Raw genomic sequence first — 17,548 nt, 5'->3', positions numbered from 1 at the left:
TGCAGCGTGCCTAGCGAGTGGACTGTGCCAGCTTTGATTGCCTGTAGGGTTTCATCTACTTTTTTCCTCAAATAAGTCGACACCGTCAAAGGGCATATTGACTACCTTTAATTGGACCTCCGGCCGGAAGTTGGCTTTCAACTAGCCTTCGTACCATAACACTGGCCTGTTCCCCATTTGGCAGACTCCTGTATCTGCGATGTCTGTTGCCACGGTGATAGAATGATCTGATGCCGCCTCACCTTCATGCAGCAGCGCCAGTGCTTCCTCCCACTTGTCATGCGGGAGAAATTCTAGTATTGGTCTCAACGCAATCCTTTTTCGGAGGCAGTGAGAAAGGGGTTTTCATGAGATTGAGGCCGCCCTCGCAGATATCCTCTAGCATCGGGATGGAAACCATTGGTTTGTTCGAAGACTCTCGTCTCTGATAATGAAAACATTCCTTTTTCTGATCCTGAGGTATACAATTGAACAGCTTGGCTACCCATGTCATGAAGGCATGAAAAGAGTCAATCTCATCTGGAGGCAAGTCTCTTGGCTCTAGGTCAGGTAGCTCACCGTCGCCTGGCACTAGGTCAAACTCATCTGAAGAACCATCTGAAGGATAATAGTCAGCAGGTGTCAGTGAGGGTGACAGGTAGAAGGAAGAGTTGGAGTCTGCAGAAGAGGTCAGGATGGTGCAGGGAGGGTGAGGGGAGGGCTAAACCCTCCCTTGCCGGAAACTCATGGGGTTGCGCTGGAATGGAACAGGCAGGCGTTGTTGAAGTTTGGAAAGCAGTGTTTGCAAAGTGGATAGTATATCGATAGAAATGTACAGTGAGCTAAAACATGTGGCTGCAGACTCTGAGTGGGCACATTCCCACAGAACAAGTCATCATGCTGTGTTCTTTCTTGCAGAGGGGCACCCTGACCTCTTTCAGTATATCGATAGACATGTCCCTGGAGTCAGATGGGGTGCCCATTGGAACAGGAACACTCAGAGAAGTCTGTGCCACTGGAGAAGGTCGAGTAGGGTCTTGAGGCACAGTTGAGGAAAGTTTCATCTTTCCAGGGTGAGGGGCCATTCATTTTCAATTGCCACTGGCAAGTTGTGGAATATCCTGCCCCCCGGCTTTTAGGGGTACTCAATATAATTTAGAATTTAGACTCATTTTAGACACTTCTGTTTTAGCTTATGGTTATGTTCTATCTTAGCTATGTGTTTCCTAGCACCAAGATGCCCTTGGGTGAACGTGCACAATATACATTTAGCTAACATACCATAGCAAGGCCTTGTTTCGGAGTAGCTGGTGGAGGTATGCTGAGAAGAGAAGGGACAGCCTCTTCTTTCTTGTAGGTCGAGCACATAGCTTCCAGAGCATCAATGTCCGATTCCTCACCCTGCTGTAGCAGTTGCTCAGGAGGGGCCATGGACGGACAGTGGACTGCAGGTGGTAGATAGGGAGCAGTAAAAACAGTGGCTGAGCACACGTTGGCCTGGGAATGAATGCTAAAGCAGATGGGACATCCTTGTCTACGTTAATTCTTTTAGAGAACGTGGAAACAAAGGGCCTCTGAAATGGTGTCGTAGACTATGAAGACGTGCTTGGCGATGGTTTAGATGGCAAAGATGTAGAAATGTTTCTCGTCAACAAGGTGGACGACTGTAGTAATGGTTTTGTTCATAATTGTAATGGGTTATTCATAACGCGCTTAATACCCAGGGGTCTCTAAGCGTGGACTCAGGGATTGAACCTGTGTGCCTCTGCCTCGTCTTGCTTCCAAGACGAGGGCATTGCCCCTGAGCTATCCACCCGAGACACATAGTTGCTTTTCTCGATATGGTAGCGGTTGACAAGGTCATTGACGGGGTCGTCAACGAGGTGATCGTCGTCCAAGAAGACTTTGTTGTCAACGATGATTTGGCATGAGTGAGTCATTGACTGGCTCGTATTCAACAAGGGTGTAGTCGTGGCCAATCAACGCTTCTCCAAAGAGTGGTTGGATGATGGAACAGTCTATGAAAGTGTCAGGTCCTGAAGTTGTCAACGAGGTGACCATAGGCGTAGTTGGAAACGTCAATGAAATGGTAAATGGTGGGAGCAGGCAGAACATGCGACACAAGTCCTTTCTTATCGTTCTTCTCCCAGGAAGATCCTCATGAGATCTTGACATCTTTGAAGAGGGAGTGCGCTCTAGGGATCTGCTGTGCCTGGCCGCGGCATAACTACAGACAGAGGCTGAGTGAGAGGCACCTTCATACTACCAGGCCACCAACCTGCGGTTGCGATCTTTGCGGGTCGTGGGTGAGAACGATTGGCAGCCATTCCAGTCGTGATCCGGATATAGACAATACAGACACTTCTCATGAAGATCTTCGATGTAAACATTCTTCAGGTTACATCTTGAGCAGGTCTTAAAAAGGCTTTTCTTCCTTGTGTACTGAAGTCCTTCTACAGAGTTTGAAACTTCATCAGCAGTGCAATGGGCCAGAAAAGTCACTGTTCACAGTTCACTATAGGCTACAAGCGATGCAGCATCAAACCAGAAGATGTTGATGGAAGAACTATCCAAAATAGATCCATAACGTCACATTTCTAGGAGAGAGCAAGAAAAAAAAAAAAAACACTCCCAACACTTAACATGCTTTACAAAATCTGAAGTGGTCTAAAAGGACACTAATAGAATACTAAAGTGATGAATAGTTTTCCAAAATGTAAAGGTAAACTGCTTTAATATTAGAGGACTCCCAGCGTGACGATGGGGAATATTCAATAAGGATGTGAATTGCCTTAGCGTAATGTTCTTTCTATGTATTCTTCTCCCGCAGATTCCTCATCATGACAGATATCCATCTCCTCAGCTTCACTGTTTGGAAACATTTCGGCAGTGGGCATAGTCGACTTCGCTTCGGCCGTCGATCTGTCTTGTCTGGCTCTCGATTGTGTATATAAACCACATCACTATGCCCATTGCTTAAGTTCCTGTAAATGTTTCCCCTTGCGCTAGGAAAAGGGTAACCAGCCATTAAAACACTAACAAGGGTACACCCCAACAATGTGTCTAGAAAAAACTTTTTTTTTTTTTTTTTTTTTAAAGACAAACGCCCATCCCAGAACCATCACCTTCTCGTTTGGACAGAAGCAACAACCCCCACAACTTTCTGAGCGGGGGGTGATAGGAGGGTCAATGAGGATCCCGGGGAGAAGAATCCATAGAAAGAATGGAATGCTTTCCCCTCACAAATTCCTCATCATGATAGACTCCCCAAGCAGTAAGGATAACGTAGGAGGGCAGAAAGATTTAAACCAGTAGATTCTGTAGAACCGCCCTACCAAACCTAGCATCAGATCCCCATGTAGCGTCCAAGGCATTGTGGTTGGTGAAGGTATGCAAGGATGACCAAGTGGCCGCCCGGCAAATATCCCTAATAGGGACCCCTCTCTGGAGGGCCGTAGAGGCTGACACTCCTCTAGTCGAGTGCGCCCTGATGCATGCTGGAAGCTTCTTGCCTGCTGATTGGTAACATTTGGATATGCACAAGATAATCCACCGTGATAGAGTTTGTTTAGTGATGGCAAGGCCTTTTCTAGACAAGCAATGGGCTACAAACAACTGGTCTGATTTGCTAAACTCAGATGTACGAGCAACATAGAAGCTCAATGCTCTCTTGGGATCAAGGGGGTGGAACCGCTCTTCCTGCTTCGAGGGATGCGGAGGAGGGTAAAAGAAAGGCAAATTAATCAACAAAGAAATTCTGAAACCACCTTAGGATGGAATCCAGGCGTGACTTTAAGAAAGACTTTCTCCCGAAAGAACTTTAGGAGGGAGGTTTGCAGCATTTCGCTAACCTTCATGGCAGATGTGATCGCGACCAAAAATACTGTCTTAAGGGACAACAGCCGTAAAGAGCATGAGTGCACAGACTCAAACGGAGCCACCATCAAATTGGTCAAACTGTCAGGACTCGATTGTCGTGTAGCTTATAGAGGCCTGCGTCCCAAAGTACCGCACAGGGAGATATAAAATAACTCTCTGTGCAATCTTTGAGGCCACAGGTGATAGGTACTGGAACGCCGGAACCATGGAACACTGGAAACCCCAAAGCCGCTGTAAAGCAAACAATTATTTTAGCACAGACACCAATGGTAACAGTCAGTTATGGTTAAGCGATAGTGTCAGAGAAATGGCTTACCTAAGTGTGGGAGGAGTGTCAACTCTAAGCAAACTGGGGCCTTTGAAGCAAAGCATGTGGTGGGTGTTGGGGCAGCACCCTCAGTGAATGGTATGGGTGATCGCAGAAGGACAGCAGTAATAGGTCCCCGCTTTGTGCTTGATGTACCAATCACTGGGCACACCTGTGGATGAATGTCGCTCGATGCCTTAATGGAAGAAGAAACAAGAAGCGTTGCAGAAAGTGGAAAGTCCCGAGCTGACTCAAATCCAGGTAGGTTTGAAGAAAAACAACAACGAATCCAAGGACTGAAGCAGAAGGAGTTCAGTTTAACACTCCGTGGGTCAGAACAACAAGAGATCCGTTCGAGAGGCGCCAAAACAGTAGGGAAAAGACAAGAGGAAGTCCGTGAGCCATTGTCCGTGATCAGAATATGCCAGGAATCAAGGTTGTGATGAACGCCAAACATTGCCGGTAAGGAAAAGCTGTGAAGCACTGTGTGAGCGCGAAGACTCAGCTTTTATCCCGTTGCTATGGAAGCCTTGTCACGTGACCCGTGGAATGATCACGTGAGCGGGCCTTTCTTGTCATGTGGCCCGGAAGCGAGCGTGACTGCCGGGTATCAGGACGCCTGACTCTGCCTGACCCAATGCACCAAGGAAGCTGTCAATACAGGAATGGATGCAATCATCCCAAATGATATTTCCTCCTGTGGTGATTGGTACCAGTCCATGCACGAGGGAAGCAGACCCTAGGCTGCCACTGTCCCACATATGAACCAGAGGTGAAGTTGGATGGAGGTGCTGTAGAGTCTCTAGCAGGTGCGGGGATGTGATGCATGACAGTTGCCCCCCAAAGGCCCACAACCTCATGGGCAGGATGGATGCTCATGGAAACGGGAAACAAGACTAGGAGCGTTGACATCCTCAGCAGGGACCCAGGACCGTTCCTCTGGACCATACCCCAACCAATCAACCAGATACTGTAAACGACCCCTAAAGAAACAGGACCCCAGGATATCACTGACCTCATAATCAGGGGCATCCAGGGAGACAGGAGTAGGGGGAGAAACAATGCGGGTCAGACCAGGGCAAGGCTTGAGCAGAGAAGTGTGGAAAACCGGATGGACGTGCCAGGCAACAGGGATTGAGAGGCGGTAAGCCACAGGGTTTATCACCCTCGAGACTTTGTAGGGACCAATGAATCGGGGGAAAAGCTTGCGACAACCCAGCAAGCGGAGGTGGCGAGTGGATTACCATACATTGTCCCCAACGGAATAGTCAGGGGCAGCCGTCCACCTCTTGTCCGCCGTAGATTTCAAGGATGCCTGGGCTTCGCGGAGATGAACAAGGATCTGGGCATGGACAGTGGACAGATCCCTGACACAGGCAGTAGCAGCAGGAGTACCAGATAAGGAGAGATCAGGGAAAGGAAGTGTGCGTGGGTGCGGACCATAAAGTGAATAGAATGGCGAGAATCCCGTGGAGGTGTGCAAGGCGTTATTGTCGGCAAACTCGGCAAGGTGCTACATGCGAAACCACGACTGCTGATGTTGTAACGTCAGGCAACGCATGTACTGCTCCATTGCCTGGTTCACCCGCTCGGTCTGCCCATCCGTTTCTGGATGGTAAGCCGAGGAGTAGCGGGTGTCCACCCCGAGCAGCTTAGTCAGAGCTCGCCAGAATCGGGACGTGAACTGGGAACCCCTATCGGATATTAGTATCCAGGGTAACCCAAACAACCAAAATACGGACTTTAAGAACAATCCAGCCAAAACAGGGGTGGAAGGGATTCCTGAGCATGGGATAAAGCGAGCCATTTAGAGTCCACCACTACCCACACTGTATCGAACCCTTGCACCCGGGGTAGGTCAGTGACAAAGTCCAATGTAAGGGTATGCCAAGGTCTCAGGGGTACTGGTAAGGGTTGAAGCAGGCCTAAAGGACGTCCCCTACGGTTCTTACACTGGGCACAAACTGAACAAGTGTTCACATAGTTGTCAATGTCCCGCCTCATCGAAGGCCACCAGTGCTTCAGCAGAGCCAGGGTTCGTCTCTGACCAGGGTGTCCATTGATGGTGGCATCGTGGGACCATTCTAGTGCAAGGTTACGTGTGCCAGTGGTGGGCAAAACCAACCTATTTTGTACAAAAGGTAGGCCGTCGTGATACACTGGATCCCATTCTGCAAACGGTCAGGGTGTTGAGACACCCATATAAGGATGGAGGCTAACAGGGACAATGGAGGGGTGCAAAGACAAACCATGTTCTTCTGTTCCAGTAGGGTCTCAGGAGAAACTGGTAGAGAAATATCCCCAGGGGAACGGAATAATTCATCAGCCTTCCCATGTGCTACACCAGGTCTGTGTTTGATCTGAAAATCGTAGGCTGCGAAAAACAGGTGCCATCAAACCTGTCGACTTGATATATTTGAGGGAGGAGGCAAGATCTTGCATGTTGCTGTGATCCGTGACCACTATTATCTGGTGTTTAGCTCCTAAAAGATGGTGCCTCCATACTTGGAAAGCGTCCTTTACTACCACGAGTTCTTTTTCTGTGACTGTATAATGTGATTCTGTAGGAGTAAATTTACGGCAGTGAAATGCCACGGTATGCAGACGACCAGAGGAAGCACAGGCTTGTGAGAGGACAGCCCCCAAAGCAAAAGAGGAGGCATCGGCCTCCACCACAAAAGGCAGTTCTGGATCAGGATGTTGGAGGACCGGGGCTGTGGTAAAGGCAGCCTTCAGAGACTGGAAGGCTCTTTGATGCTCTGCCGACCAGAGAAACGGGACATGAGGACTAGTCAAAGCTGTGAGGGGGGAAACAATAGAGGAAAAACCATAGATGAAGCATCTATAGAAATTAGCGAACCCGAGGAAGGATTTAAGGTTTTGAGGTTTACAGGAAATGGCCAGTCCAGCACAGCTCGGACTTTTGAGTGGTTCATAGCCAAGCCCCCTGGTGTGATGTGGAACCCCAAGAATTCGACTTTGTCGACGTGAAATAGACACTTTTCTGGTTTGGCAAAAAGAGTGTTTACGCAATCGGGAAAGCACTTCTCTAACATGAGACACATGTTCCTAGGGTATGTGAGAATATGAGAATGTCATCCAAATAAACGATAACGTAGATATCCAGTATATCGCTGAACACCTCATTCATAAAACATTGAAACGTGGCTGGTGCATTGCAAAGCCCGAATGGCATAACATTGTACTCGAATAAACCATGTCTGGTACAAAATGCGGTCTTCCATTCATCCCCTTTACCCATAGGGATTAGGTTGTATGCTCCTCTGAGATCGAGTTTAGAATATATGGAGGCATGTGTCAATCGGTCAAGTAAAGGGGTGATGAGGGGTATCAGGTAGCGGTTCTTGATGGCGATTGCATTTACGCATTGATAGTCCACGCACAGGCGGAGGTCTCCCTCCTTCTTTGGAACAAAGAATATCGGACTGGCTGCGGTTGACGTGTACGGATGGATGTGGCCCAAATGTAACGATTTCTGGATGCATGCTTTTAAGGCCTGATCCTCGGAGTGAGAAAGTGAGTATATACGACCACTAGGTATGGTGGAATCAGAAACGAGATCGGTAGGACAGTGGTATGAACGATGTGGAGGTAGGATTTCAGCTGTCTTTTGATTGAATACCTCTTGGAAGTCATGATAAACCGCGGGAATGCCTGTAGTGACTGCGCCTACCACATGGGGGGGGTCGATGCAGAACCCTCGGCATCGTTCAAGGTGAGCTGTGCAACTGCTCCTAACGCTTGTGAGGGTGTTACCTGTCCTTCAGGTACTGTGAGACAGTAATACTGACATACCTCGGATTCAAAATGCACTTGTCCGGATTTCCAATCGATAAGGGGATTGTGCTTCTTTAGCCAAGGGATACCCAGGATGAGGCGAACTGTAGCATGGAGATCAGGTCAAATGATATGGTCTCTTTATGGGTATCTTGAACAATCAAGGTGATTGGAGCGGTCTGTTGTCTAATAGGGCCTCGCGCCAGGGCAGCATGAGCAGCCATGACCGGTTCCGGATGTGGTTTATTCACTAATGGTAGATTCAGTGACATAGCTAGTGTAATGTCGATGTAATTCCCAGTGGCCCAGGAATCAATTACAATTTTGACTGAATGTGTGACTTCTGGGACTGTATTCAGAACGACCTGTACCACAATGGGTCTTATACAACCAAAAGCGGGAACGGAATCTGAGGGAGACAAGAGTGCTCGATCTAACCCCCAGATCTGGGATCGAGCTTTCTGAAAAATCCGATTCTTCATTTTTGGACGCGAGGACATTCCTTGACGAAATGCCCGTTAAGGCCACAGTAAAAACAGGCATTGTCTAACCTCCTACGTTCTCTTTCTGTGGAAGAGATAGGGCTGCGGATCCCTCCAACCTGCATAGGTTCTCCGGAGGATTCAGAAGGGGTTGTGGTAGATTGTGCGCTGGAAAACTGTGTCAGCCTTTGGTTCAGTTCTTCAGGCATCTACCTGTAAGGTCAGATCCACCAGGTCAGGGTATTGTGTCGGTAATGATGGAACGACGAAAGCGCATCTTTCATAGGGTTACTTAGACCCCTATAGAAAACCACAGCCTTCTTGCTCTCGGGCCACGAGGTTTCAACCGATAGCTGATTGAAACGAGTTATGTGCTCTAGGAGTGTGTTCTTTCCTTGACTTAGATCCAATAGCTCTAAGTCTCGTGATTGGGCCTTGTGTCGGGTATCAAAAACCCGGGTCATTTCTGCTACTAACAAATCAAAATCGTATAAGGCTGGACTGTCATTTTCCAATAGAGGGTTAGCCCATGTAGCAGCAATGCCTGTCTGTCAGGAATGCTCAGGTCCCAGGCGGAGGAGTGATGCAGAACCAACCACCCCCTCTGAGGTCTTGGTGTCTGCAAGTCTAAGCTTACACAGACCTCCGTGACCAGAGCGGGGAAGGAGGGTTAGGGTCTCGACGGTTGAATAGGTAGGGGGATTATAGGGTAACCGGATTAAGGAATAGGAAGAGGTAATGGATAGGGCTGGGAATTAAGGGGAAGGCGATGATTGCACACTTTTGTTAGCCAATACTTGTTTGGCGCCCTTTTGAGGGGGCGATGTTTCAACACCTCTACATGTAAAGGTGTTCCCCTGTACACATGAGTAAAGAAACCAACAAGAACCTGTTAACCCCAACATCAAGATTGAGCACAATGCCACAATGGAGTTTCCAGCACAGGTTTAGCCCTAAATACATTTGCACCCAAGATTAGTCAACATGCACTTGCACACTTAGCTTTCACAGTCTGTAAGTCCAGTCCAGCAACAGCTGTTGAGTCCTGTGCCACGTCCCTGAAGTCGGTGGGTCCTTTTCACACTAAAAGGAAACAAAAGATTGTATTAGCGTATGCCTGTGGATTCGTTGGTCATTCATTCCTCACAACACATCCGACACACTCATTCCGCACATAATGTGCACTGAAGTTCCAAATTCCCCTTACGTGCGCTGCCGCACGTGGCTGGTAACATCTATTGATGTTTATCTGCGCAGCACGGTCTTACGTCAGACCGATCTTTCTTGCCGTAACACGCTTTTCGTCTCATGTGCCCTTCGGGCTTAACGTTCCGTGAGGCGAAATAGCGCGTTGTGAAATGCTGACCAAAAACGTTTTGGTATGCCCAAAAAGTGCTTCCCCGAAGATCCCTGCCCACTTAGCTTTATGTCGGCGGTGCAGGGGTTCTGGAGGGGTTGGTAACGCCCCCTGCGCTTTCCCCCTCTTTCCCAATGAATGCTAATGCCAAGCGGTACTTATCTTCTGAAAGCGAGGGGCCGGATCGCTGCTCCGGAGGCTCTGGGCCCCTCGCGTGGGATTTTCTCGGAGCTCCTGGGCGCACGTCCCGTCTCTCTGGAGTCTCGAGCACAAGCCCCGTGCCTTCGGGACTTGCGCATGCGCGTAGGCCTGCCACACCCGACACGGCTTCCCATTGGCTCGCGGGCCCGCGAAGCCTGCTGGGTAATGTAGTCCTGGCGTGCCTTTTGCCGGATCTTGTAGTCTGTTCGTGTTTTCTGCCTGCAGAAAGGGCACAGCAGCCGTCTATACGGCTGCAATCTTTTAAACAGTGCTTTTTGTGATAATTCCAACCCCACAACCCCAATAGTTCGTGGCCCACGCCCAGTCCTGCCCCTGACACTGTCAAGTGGGACAAGGTAAATGCAGCTTTAGTGGAAGAGTCAGGGAAAGCGAATGGTCTACAAAGGAAGTGTAGTTTGCACTGATTGAGGAATTTACAGAATTTCCTAGGGTTGCCATGAAACCTCTCTGGAGCTGCCAATGGCAATGGAGTGGGTACCACCACTGGGACATGAGGTGCAGCACTAGGTGCTGCGGGTTGGGGTGCTACATCCCCGAACTCTGGGTCTGCGGGTAGAGGGTATCGGGCACTCTTTATAGAGTCAAGTCAAGGCGTTGGTGAATGGCTGTGGTGGCTGCTGCCATGTCAGCCCGTAGAACAGTAATTGTTTGGACTAGAGCGGCCACAGGATCACCAGCCGAGTCCTCCATAATCTAGACAACAAGGTACGGCTTCACAGTCTGTCAGAACTTGATTGTCGTGTAGCTTATAGAGGCCTCCGTCCCAAAGTACCGCATAGGGAGATATAAAATAACTCTCTGTGAAATCTTTGAGGCCACAGTACTGGAACGCCGGAACCACGGAACACTGGAAACCCCAAGGCCGCTGTAAAACAAACAATTATTTTAGCACAGACACCAATGGTAACAGTCAGTTATGATTAAGCGATAGTGTCAGAGAAATGGCTTACCTAAGTGTGGGAGGAGTCTCAACTCTAACCAAACTGGGGCCTTTGAAGCAAAGCATGTGGTGGGCGTTGGGGCAGCACCCTCAGTGAATGGTATGGGTGATCGCAGAAGGACAGCAGTAATGGGTCCCCGCTTCGTGCTTGATGTACCAATCACTGGGCACACCTGTGGATGAATGTCGCTTGATGCCTTAATGGAAGAAGAAACAAGAAGTGTTGCAGCAAGTGGAAAGTCCCGAGCTGACTCGTAAATCCAGGTAGGTTCGAAGAAAAACAACAACGAATCCAAGGACTGAAGCAGAAGGTGTCCAGTTTAACAGTCCGTGGGTCAGAACAACAGGAGAGGCGCCAAAACAGTAGGGAAAAGACAAGAGGAAGTCCGTGAGCCGTAGTCCGTGATCAGAATATGCCGGGAACCAAGGTCGGGATGAACACCAAACAGTGCCAGTAAGGAACAGCTGTGAAGCACTGTGAGAGCGTGAAGACTCGGCTTTTATCCCGTTACTATGGAAGCCTTGTCATGTGAGCGGCACTTCCGTATCACGTGACCCGTGGAATTAGCACGTGAGCAGGCCTTTGTCACGTGGCATGGAAGCGAGCGTGACTGCCAGGTATCAGGACGCCTGACTCTGCCTGACCCAATGCGCCAAGGAAGCTGCCAACACAGGAATGGATGCAATCTTCCCAAATTATATTTCCTCCTGTGGTGATTGGTACCAGTCCATGCACGAGGGAAGCGGGCCCCAGGCTGCCACTGTCCCACATATGAACCAGAGGTGAATGTGGGTGGAGGTGCTGTAGAGACTCTAGCAGGTGCGGGGACAGGTGCGGGGACGTGATGCATGACACAAACCCAGGTTAAGATGTCAATCTGGGACAACAAATGGGGTTGGTGGAAGCTTGTTGAGAAGGCCCTTCAGAAACTGTGCCATGAACGGATTGGTGAAAAAAGAACCTTGGTCTGGGATCTGGGATCTTTTGAGCACAGACAGGGCCACCAAATACCCTTTGATTGTGGCAACCGGAAGGCCTGAAGAGGCCAGTGACAGAAGGAACTTCTTCCCTGTGGTGGTGTGGCAAGGGTCAGTAAAGCGTTCATTGCACCACGCCCCAAATCTTCTCCACCTGCATGCATATAGAGATCTAGAAGGTGGTCTGTATGCAATCAGCAATACCTCAAGTACCTCCTCTGAGAGGCCCCAGTCATCATACCTCATCCTCTCAAGAGCCACGCATGTAGGTTGAGGGAATCCTGGGTTGAGTGGAGCACCCAAACCTCTGACTGGGTGAGGAGATCCGGACGCTGAGGCAACCAGTAAGGGGGACAGATGGTCAGATCCAGGAGATCTGAGTACCATGTTCTCACCCAATCCAGGGCGATCAGGATCATGGTCGCTCGAAATCTCTTCAACCTCCTGAAAACCCAAGGAATTGCTGGAATCGGAGGGAAGGCGGAATGAAGAGGAAAGATCCAATCCACCAGAAATGCGTACCCCAGTGCACAGCTGGCTGGGTGTTCGCACTTCCTGTTTCACTCTGTGGTGAACAGATCCACTGCAAGGGTACTCCAGAGAGGGAATACCTCCTCTAGGACTTCTGGGCACACTGCCCAGAGCATCCGGAAAGGTGTTCTCTGTCCCTGCCAGATTAACTGCCGAGAGTGGGATTTGGTTCTCTCTCAACCAGAACCACAGCTGAATTGCCTCTGTGCAGAGGGGGTGAGAGTGCACGCCACCCTGCTTGTTGAGGTAATGCATGGCCACCGTGTTGTCTGTCAGGATGAGGACATGCTTCCATCCGAGACGGGGCAAAGGCCCTCATGGCTAACCTGAAGCCCCGCAACTCCAGCCTGTTGATATGCCACCTGGCATCTGATGGAGACCAGAGGCCGCTCACATGCAATTCCTCCCAGTGTGTGACCCAACCCATCAGTGACGCATCCGTGACCACTCAGGCCTGGGGCCAAGGCGGCCAGAAGGGTTCCCCTGCCAATTGATTGCTGCGCATGTTCTACCAGCTGACTTTGCGGACTACCTGGTTGGACACTGAAAGGCGATCTGTGAGTGCTACAAGGTACTGAGACAACTGGTCCTTCTGGAGACATTGGAGGGATTGCATATGCAGTCTGGCCCTCTTGCACTGGAAAAACATACAGGAGGCCATGAGTACCAGTAGGCGGAAGAAGGAAGCTGCTGGAAGAGCGACGTGGTTCTGAAACAGATGCACCATCTCGGCAGTAAAAGCCTTCTCTACCCTTCTCTACCCAGGTTTCTACGACTGCTCCGATGAACTGGAGCTACTGAACTGGCACCTGATGGGACTTCAAATTGAGGGAGAGGCTCAGCCTGTGCAGTAGTAGGCAGGTGTCTTCCAGATGAGACAAGACTTGCCTCGCCGACTTCCCTCGGATCAGCCAGTCATCCAGGTTTGGAATCAAATGGACCCCGGATCTCCTGAGGCCAGCTGCAACTACTGCCATCAGCTTGGTGAATACCCTTGGAGCGGAGGTCAACCCATAGGAAGCACTTTGAACTGATAGTGCTTTTCACCAATGAGGAACCTTAGGAACTTCCTGTGCTTTTGGTGTACCGGCACTTGGAATTGAGCATCCTGTAGGTCAATCAACACCAGCCAGTCCTGGAGTTCGAGAGCGTGGAGAATTTCTCTCAAAGTCACCATCCTGAATTTGTCCTTCCTTAGGAACTTGTTCAATGCCCTGAGTTCCAGGATGCAACAGAGACCTCCTCCCTTCTTGTGCACCAGGAAGAAATGGCAATAACAACCTGACCCTCTCTGATCGGGAGGTACCTCTTCCACAGCACCCTTCGACAACAGGGCTCTCGGTTCTTCCTGGAGCTCCTGTCCGGGTTGGACTGTGGGAGGTGAAGGTCTGTCTGGAGGCATCTTCAGAAAAGGCAGACAATCCCAACAGTATCAACTGCAGGGCAGTTATAGGTCAAAGTTTCGACTCAAAAGGGTCGAATGACAGAAGGGTCGAGTCAATTCGACCGAAAAAAGGGTCACTTTTTTTGGGGGGTGAGTCCACCCCCCCCCCCCCCCAAATCCCCGTTTTTTGGTGTAAAAAACACCTTCTTTTACCTATTATAAAGCAAAAAAAAAAAATATACATTTAAAAAAAAATGTGATCCTTTTGTTTTCGGTCGAATTGACTCGACCCTTTTGAGTCGAAACTTTGACCGGACACCCTGCAAGGCCCAGGTGTCGGAAGTTATTTTCTGCCAGTGAGGCCAATGCACTGCCAACCATCCACCAATTGGTGCATCGTGGGAGGGAAAAATCAAAGCGGCTTAGAGGGCACGGGTGACCCAGCTGCTGCTGTTTGTTGGCCTCTAGAGGCCCATCTGCCCCTTTCCGGAATGCGAAACAGCACCTCTGCCCTTTCCTGGCTTGCGGGAGCTGCGCCTTCCTACCATAGGGCACATAGCATCTATAGCCTCTGGAGGCGAAGTTGAAGGCAGGTTTGGCCGGCTGTGCCGCTAGACCCAAAGATTTAGCAGCCAATTTTGACAACTTGAATTTCTCCAAGGATTCGTCTGCTTTTTGCCAGAAAACCATGTCACCTTCAAAAGGCTTGTCCAGCAACCTATTTTGTACATTTGGGGAGAAGCCAGAAGTTTTAAGATAAGCTTGGCGTCTCATCACAACTGCTGAGCCCATTGCTCTGCCAACACAGTCTACTACGTCCAGGCCCATCTGCAACAACTGTATGGCTACCTCCTTCCCATTCTCCACCAGCTGTAAACAAACAAAAAAAAAGTCCTGCATGGCACCTTCAGGGAAGTACTCAGCAGCCTGTTCTACTGCTTTCCATAAGCCAAACGAGTATTTGGCAAAACCACATGCCACATTAGCTGCTTTGAGGGCCATGCTACCAGAAGTGAACACCTTTCTAGCCAAAGCATCACATTTTTTCCCTTCTCTGTCCATATGCAGATCAGAGGTGGATGCCATGGGTCTGGTGGAAACAGTGGCAGTCTGAATAACCAACTGTTCCGGGGAAGGGTGTTTGGTGAGGAAAGAAGGATCTCCTGTTGCCAGCCTATATTTCCCTGTGAAATTGGGATTCACAGGGGGACTGGTTCAAGGGTCCTGTCATAAGGAGGCTAAAGAGTCTGCAATGACTGGGTTGAAAAGGCATATTGGACACAACAGTGAGACTCTCGTCCAAAATGTCGGTAAAATCATAACCCTGAAAAGGGGCAGTGGATGGCTTCTACCCCAGGGTGTCAACTACCCTGTGAATCAGCTTCCTGACCTTTACACTAGTGTGGGTGTAGGGCTGTTTTTTCTGTAACTCCAGGTCTGAGGAGGTATCCAGACCACTGTCATCATGTAAACCCTGAGCCAAAGCCAATAAATCGGCCTGGTCGTCAAAATAGTCGACACCACCGGCTCCCATGTAAACGGGGTCGACTGGGTTCTCAGGGTCATCATGCTCCTCGACTCTGAAAATGGAGTGCATGGAATTGAAGAAACCCAATCGACAGCGGCACAAAGGAATCATTGCTGACTGTCGGCGCAAAGGCTTGAGGATAGACTTTGAAGTTGAAGCTTTTCGATGCCGAGGGTACTTTGGGCGCAGAGGGACTGTCAGCCAACCGAGAGACGTCAGGAGCCTTGGCCCTATGGCCTTCCGATCACCTATTCCTGGTCGGAGTAACACCCAAAGACGCTTTCGACGCTGGAGTGGCTGGCTTGGGAGCACCGAGCGCTGCTTTTGCCGCCAAAGTTTGCAGGTCAGGTACAGGAGCCGCACCCACAGCCGCTTTCGTCTTAAACATTTCCAACTTAGAGGTCTTAAAACTCTCCCACTCTGCTCGAGTGGTCAGCTCCACTGAGGGTTTACCTCGTTCAAACGACGAGCTGGATTCACGTCGATGGCGATGGTGCTGCTTCTTCCACAAGGAAGACGAAGAATGGCTCCTGGAAGGGGACAGTTTCTTGGTCTTCTTACGAATTCAGTCTTTTCCATTGACGGGGGCGGGCTCAAAGCCTTCGGCTGCATCTTTGCGCACAACGCTCAGGCCTCTGTGGCATGACTAGCACCCAGACACCATAGACGGACGTCATGAGGGCCTGTGTAGACATTTTGGCCTCGCAATCACTTGAAGCCAGATACCCTGTGGGACGACATTGCACCAAGGCTTTTGAAGAAAAAAAAGCGTACAACGTACATTAAGTAAACTCAAGTCGTGTTCCCAATGCAGCGTGCAAGTGTGTGGAAAAAAGGAACTCTAGTATGGGCCGTAGTGATGTGGTATTATATATATATGACGCCTGATGTCACGTCCAGAGCTGACATTCGAGAGCTAAACAAGACGGATCGGCGATCGACAGCCGAGTCGAGGTCCATTACGCCCCCTAGCGAAAGCTTTCCAAAAAGTGAGGCTGAGGAGATGGATATCTATCATGATGAGGAATCTGTGGGAGAAAAGCAATCCATTGAACTAACAATTATATGTCCCAGAAATGTAGGCAAGAGTGACACACCCTGTTGCCTGCTATACCAGATTATATCTGCTTGTGAAATTGACCCACAGCACAATTACAAATCCACTGGAGTTCAGCTTGATGGATCCGGCTAATTAATTTCCTTATGAGCAAATGACTTGGTTTTATATGTCCCAGGTCCTAAGCAAAATCTAGAATCAATGATGCAAGACATTGTTCATTTGAAGAGAGGTGCTGGTCTGATTTAAGTGGGGGGAAATCAGAGTTCCGTCTGAGCCAAGTCCTGCCTATGTCCCATTCAATGATGAGCATTTCTGATATTTGGGAATACAGGTTAAAACCAAATTAGAGCAGACGAAAGAGAAATGGATCACGATTCCCCATTGCGAGGAGTACATCCATAATGAAAATTATAGTCTTTCCGAAATTCTTCTATTTGTTCCAGGTGATGCATGTACGAATGAGCACACATTTTGTTTTAAAGAAATTAAAGATAATGCTCACCAGGCTGATATGGGGAGGTAAACAACCAAGACACAGATGTCTCACTAAACTCTATAATATAGGTGGGTTGACTATACCGGACTTGCAAATAAACGGATTGCCCAGGCACATTTTTCTATGTACCTGCGTTGGAGGGAGAGACTAATGTTGCATGTGTACACAGAACAACATCTATTAGGACCTCTTCTATTGAATGCTACGGTTACTAATACAAATGTCTCTTCCCACCACACCAAATTCAGTATTTCGCACATAAATGGGAGTGGAATAGATTAGGGAACATTCTAAATTACATGTCTGTTTTCACCATGGCTATCATGCCTGAAGGTCCAAGGGTTAGGAATAATATTTGACTCTGGGTTAGTCAAGGATTGTCGGAAAAAAGGAATATATTGACATTGAATTATTTATTGGTTTACAGTTTTATCAGTGATTTAGAAATGTATACATTGCAATCTACTGTTATGCAGTCAACTTTCCAATACTATATGCTAAGGCAAACGCCTTGGGGATATTGGATGACATTTCCCACAAAACCACAGACAATTGTCATTATGGACGAGTTAATCAGCACACAATCTACTTGAGGTTTAATCTCCAG

This window comes from Ambystoma mexicanum, chromosome 13, assembly GCF_040938575.1.
Source record: "Ambystoma mexicanum isolate Mex_15411 chromosome 13, UKY_AmexF1_1, whole genome shotgun sequence".
In the NCBI taxonomy this organism is placed as follows: Eukaryota; Metazoa; Chordata; class Amphibia; order Caudata; family Ambystomatidae; genus Ambystoma; species Ambystoma mexicanum.
Note: the sequence above shows the minus strand (reverse complement) of the source record.